We start from the raw sequence: 6,000 nt of genomic DNA, 5'->3' as shown, positions 1-6,000 counted from the left end.
TGTACACACCAGGACGACTAGGGCCCGATCCCCACAATCTAGATCCAATTCCGATCAATTGGATGTAGATTGTGTGCTGATTGGGCCCTTTTCTGACCTGGTGTGGCCCGATACCGATCCGATGCGCGTCCCCGCGGGTCGGTCGGTATTGAGATCCTACCTGCTGCAGGTAGGATCTCAATGACGACCATACAGCCGGGTGCGGGTCGCCATCGGATCGGACCCGCTCACGGTGCACATCGTGAGTGGTGCGTGCCCTCCCGCGTCATCGTGAGCGGGTCGGACGAGACACTGACGACCCCGCTCACGATGTGCATCGTGAGCGGGTCGTCCTGGTGTGTACCCGCATTAGTACTGGGGTCACCAGGAGATCCTGACAATGTGCCAGAGTCACCATTGTCCCGTGATTTGTGCGGCATCTCTGACGCCAACGCTGTCCTCTGATGCCATAAGTATTCAAGAGACGGGCGCAGGATGGGCAGAGTGGGATCCTATGGGCCCATGTCTCCGCTCACCTTGCTCCCATTATTTATACGCCGCTGACATCATGATTTGTCCACACCCAAAGTCACGCCCAGTTTAATTGTGCTTTGCACACTACGCAGAATCAGCCCTTTAGTCACAGATATGCGCACTCCGTATTTACATTCTTATGGGAAGATATAGATGCAACAGCGACAATAACCCAACATGGCTTCCGTGACGCACTGTGCAAATTTCCCATCCAGCGTGAGCGTAGTTTGAAGCCGCCACCTTGAGCTTGATCGCCGACCTCATCTGCCTGGATGAATTATAACAGAATAATCCAGCGGAGGTGTCCGGAGGGCCGCTGCGCTTATAGAAACGTACTTATGGCTGAAACAAATCTTGCTGAAAACGGAAAATCATCTCTCTATCCATCTCTCTATCTATCTCTCTCTATCTATCTATCTCTCTCTATCTATCTATCTATCTCTCTCTCTATCTATCTATCTATCTCTACCTCTCTATCTATCTATCTATCTCTCTCTCTCTCTCTCTCTCTCTCTCTCTCTCTCTCTATCTATCTATATAAAAGGCTAACCACTCTTCAACTTTATGAGGTGCAGTACCTCCACTTCCCACTAGAGGCCACTCGACGGACCAAATTACTATGAAGAGAGGCAGCTGTGAAGACAGAGATTGGAGGTAGAAGTAGATGGGGACTGGGGGTGGGGTGGAGAGTTTGTGTGGGCTAAAAACTGTCACAGCTCAAATTGAAAGGAAAAACTGTCACAGCTCAAAGCGAATGTACATTGCAGAAGCTAAAATTTTTCCAGGCTTTTAACTGGTCTAAAACTAAAAAACAAGCAATCAATAGCACCCCATCCTAAAACCATTCCTTCCTTGCTGGGCTTATGCCGTCCCCTATATATTGCCCCTCCCTCTGTGCTGATAACCCGCGCCTATCACTATGTCAGTGCCGCATTAAGTCAATAACAATTAGTCCGTGCCCCAATCAGTCTTCATCAATCCGTCAGTAAGGCTGTCATCATCATAATACTGGGATCCCCTCGGGCGTTACAGGGTTAACGTGAGGTTGTAGCTGGCGTGTTTACAAAGGCATTACTGAACGGAAGAAACGCCCACTTAATGAAGAGTCGGTCGGTAATGGCTTTTTGATTATCCCACTGTGTATTAAGTTAAGATATTCCATTGATTCAAAGCCATTTCATTTGTTTCTCTCTCCTGTTGACCTTTCACTTCCTATTACAGCTCTAGTCCCGGAGGGATCGGTGCGTTCATTATCACCACTCGGATGGGGGAGCCTCCGCTCCACTACGGATAATGCCGGAGCAATCGGGCAGGTTTGTGCTACGTTAGGCTGGGGGCTGTGCCAGGACTTGCTGTACATTCTGTATAAGGCCCTTACCAGGGGCAGTACGGATGGTGTAATGGTTACATTACTGCCTCACAGCGCTGAGGTCATGAGTTCTATTCCCACCATGTGTTTTATATATATACACGGGGCAGTACGGACGGTGTAATGGTTACATTACTGCCTCACAGCACTGAGGGCATGGGTTCTATCCCCACCATGTGTTTATATATACGGGGCAGTACGGATGGTGTAATGGTTACATTACTGCCTCACAGCGCTGAGGTCATGAGTTCTATCCCCACCATGTGTTATATATATACAGGGCAGTACGGACGGTGTAATGGTTACATTACTGCCTCACAGCACTGAGGTCATGGGTTCTATTCCCACCATGTGTTATATATACGGGGCAGTACGGACGGTGTAATGGTTACATTACTGCCTCACAGCGCTGAGGTCATGGGTTCTATCCCCACCATGTGTTATATATACAGGGCAGTACGGATGGTGTAATAGTTACATTACTACCTCACAGCACTGAGATCATGGGTTATATCCCACCATGTGATATATATGGAGCAGTACGGACGGTGTAATGGTTAGCATTACTGCCTCACAGCACTGAGGTCATGGGTTCTATCCCCACCATGTGTTTATACACGGGGCAGTACGGACGGTGTAATGGTTACATTACTGCCTCACAGCGCTGAGGGCATGGGTTCTATCCCACCATGTGATATATATAATGCTGCCATGACCTCACCCTCTCCCTCTCCCTCCTACATCTCCACTCCCCTCCTTCCAACCCCTGTCCTCATTTTACCCCACCACTGCTGCTGAAGTCCACTCTATCCTTCAATCCGCTTCTCCCTCCACCTGCCCGCTCGATCCTATCCCCTCCAATATTATCCATCGTCTCAGTCCATCAGTCTGCTCTCACCTGGCTCACCTCTTTAATCTTTCCCTATCCTCTGGGATCTTCCCTTCCTCCTTGAAACACGCTCTTGTCTCCCCAATTCTCAAAAAAACAAATCTGGACCCCAACTCTCCATCCAACTACAGGCCTATCTCCCTCCTCCCTTTTGCCTCCAAACTCCTAGAACGTCTGACCTATAATCGTCTCCTAAGCCACCTTACTGCTAACTCCATTCTAGACCCCTCCAATCCGGGTTCCGCCCTTTACATTCCACTGAAACTGCCCTGACCAAAGTCACTAACGATCTACTATCGGCTAAATCCAAAGGCCTCTTCTCTATCCTCATCCAGCTTGATCTGTCGGCTGCCTTTGACACTGTTGACCACCCTCTCCTGCTCAACACCCTCCGCTCCTTTGGCATCACTGGCACGGTCTTCTCCTGGTTCACCTCATACCTCTCCGATCGCTCCTTCTCCGTCTCCACTCCGAGCTCCTCCTCTCCTACTACCCCCAGCCAGTCGGTGTTCCCCAAGGGTCAGTTCTTGGCCCTCTCCTCTTCTCCCTCTACACCACCTCTCTGGGCACCCTCATCAGCTCCTATGGTTTCCATTACCACCTTTATGTGATGATACCCTAATCTATCTCTCCTCCCCCGACTTATCCCCATCACTCCTGTCCAAGGTCTCCGAAGGCCTCACGGCCATCTCAGCCTGGATGACCCAACGCTTCCTGAAACTAAACATGGCTAAAACTGAACTTCTAATCTTCCATCCCCCGAACATCCCTCTTCTCCCACTATCTCCATCAGCATTGGTGAAACCGAGATCACGTCCACCGACCAAACGCGCTGCCTCGGTGTCATCATTGACTCCTCCCTCTCTTTCACTCCCCCACATTCGTGCTCTCTCACAGTCTTGCCGTACCATTCCTCTCCACTGACGCGACCAAAATTCTCATTCACTTGTCATCTCCCGCCTTGACTACTGCAACATCCTTCTCTCTGGGCTACCTCTCACCCGCCTCGCACCTCTCCAATCCATTCTTAACGCTGCTGCTAGGCTCATCTTCCTCTCCTGCCGCTTTACCTCCGCCTCCCCCCTCTGTCTATCTCTTCACTGGCCCCCCATTCCTTTCAGAGTTCTCTTTAAACTCCTCACCACCACCTACAAGGCTCTCTCCTCCTCCACAGCTCCCTACCTCTTTTCACTGATCTCTATCCACACTCCCTCCCGTCCTCTTCGCTCCATCGCTGACCGCCGACTGACCTCTCACCTAATCACCTCCTCCCACTCCCGTGTCCAAGATTTCTCTCGCGCTGCCCCCCTGCACTGGAACAACCTCCCGCCACCCATCAGGCTTTCTGATTACCTTACCTCCTTCAAGCGCTCCCTCAAAACCCACTTTTTTCGACTAGCCTATCCCTCCTCCTAACCTCTTTTGATCCTCCTATCCTGCCTCCGTTCCCCTCCGTTCCTACTTATCCTATTGTATTTCGTTCGTCCACCCACCTATTTTTAGTATGTCAACTCTTATGAGCAGGGCCCTCCTTCCTCACGTACTCACCCTACTTCATTACCTCACCTGTGCTCCTGTCCTGTTCTTCCCTTCCTCTACTTCATCTTCAGTCTCCTTGACAATTTTGACACCTACTTCTGAACTGATGCTGATTTTAGTTCTACCAGCTATACCCCTATTTATACTGTATCTTTCAACACACCCTGTACGTTACCTTGTAATTTGTTTTTTTTGTTTGCTATGTACGGCGCTGCGGACACTTTGCGGCGCCTTATAAATAAACGTACTACTACTACTACTACTACTATACGGGTAGTACGGACGGTGTAATGGTTAGCATTACTGCCTCACAGCACTGAGGTCATGGGTTCTATCCCACCATGTGTTATATATACAGGGCAGTACGGATGGTGTAATAGTTACATTACTACCTCACAGCACTGAGATCATGGGTTATATCCCACCATGTGATATACATGGAGCAGTACGGACGGTGTAATGGTTAGCATTACTGCCTCACAGCACTGAGGTCATGGGTTCTATCCCCACCATGTGTTATATATACGGGGCAGTACGGATGGTGTAACGGTTAGCATTACTGCCTCACAGCACTGAGGTCATGGGTTCTATCCCCACCATGTGTTATATATACGGGGCAGTCCGGATGGTGTAATGGTTATAGCATTACTGCCTCACGGCACTGAGGTCATGGGTTCTATCCCCACCATGTGTTATATATACGGGGCAGTATGGATGGTGTAGTGGTTAGCATTACTGCCTCACAGCACTGAGGTGATCTGCAAGGAGGGTGTGTGTTGCAGGTGCTCCTGAGAAGGTAGAGACTCAGACTTTTGCAGTAGCTCCTCCTCTGGGATTCCCCAAGCCAGGGGACCCTGGTGGGGGAAGCTTGCAGGCAAGGGCCTGCTGTACCTTTCAATGGTATGTGGAGGAGGCCGTGCAGTTGAGAGCCGGTCCAAGAGGAAGAACATCCCTGCTGTTGCAACATCTGCAGCAGGAGCCTCAGACAAAGATACAGTGTGTACAATGGAAAATGTCCCCCCGGATGAATCCGGAGGTACCCCTGTGGCAAGCCAGCCATGGGGGGAAATGATGGAAGAACCCGGCGGGGATGCAAACGCCGGTGGTGACATAGCAGTCGCTGCGGGGGGACCTGGTGAAATGATGTCAGAAGAGTCTGAGGAAGAAATGCAGTCTGAGGATGAAGACTTAAGTGCAGAAGAATATAATGCTTTTGAGAAAATGGGTCTGGAGGAATTAAATAAAGAGGCAAAAAAGTTTACCAAAGAGTCTATAAAGCAAAGAAAAAGAGAAATTCTTGCCTTGCATGGGAGCGCCAAGTATGGAGAGATAAGATTGTTACAAATTCAAAAATCTTGTCAAAATTAAAGACTCATATTGCAAAAAAAATTAAAGGTGAAAGAAAAAGCAAAGATTTACCTCAGGCGAAGAAAGGGTTAATTGCAAGCCAGGAGCTTCAGGATTCCCTTGCTCCAGCTGATGCAGATGAGGTCATGGAGAGCAGTTGCAGAGGAGGCGGCCCATTCCCTGCAAGTCCAGATCAGCTGATGGAAAAAACCAGCAGCATGGAGATGCAGCTGCAGAATGAGAAGCCCATGCAAATGGACTCAGAGGAAAAGAGAGTGGGGAAGGCCCCGAAAAGATGAAGCAGGTCCCCCGGGACACAGTCAGTATGAGAGTTGCAAATGTT

This window comes from Crinia signifera, chromosome 19 (assembly GCF_055691185.1).
Source record: "Crinia signifera chromosome 19, ASM5569118v1, whole genome shotgun sequence".
In the NCBI taxonomy this organism is placed as follows: Eukaryota; Metazoa; Chordata; class Amphibia; order Anura; family Myobatrachidae; genus Crinia; species Crinia signifera.
The sequence above is the reverse complement of the archived record's forward strand: the minus strand, read 5'-3'. Positions refer to the sequence as shown.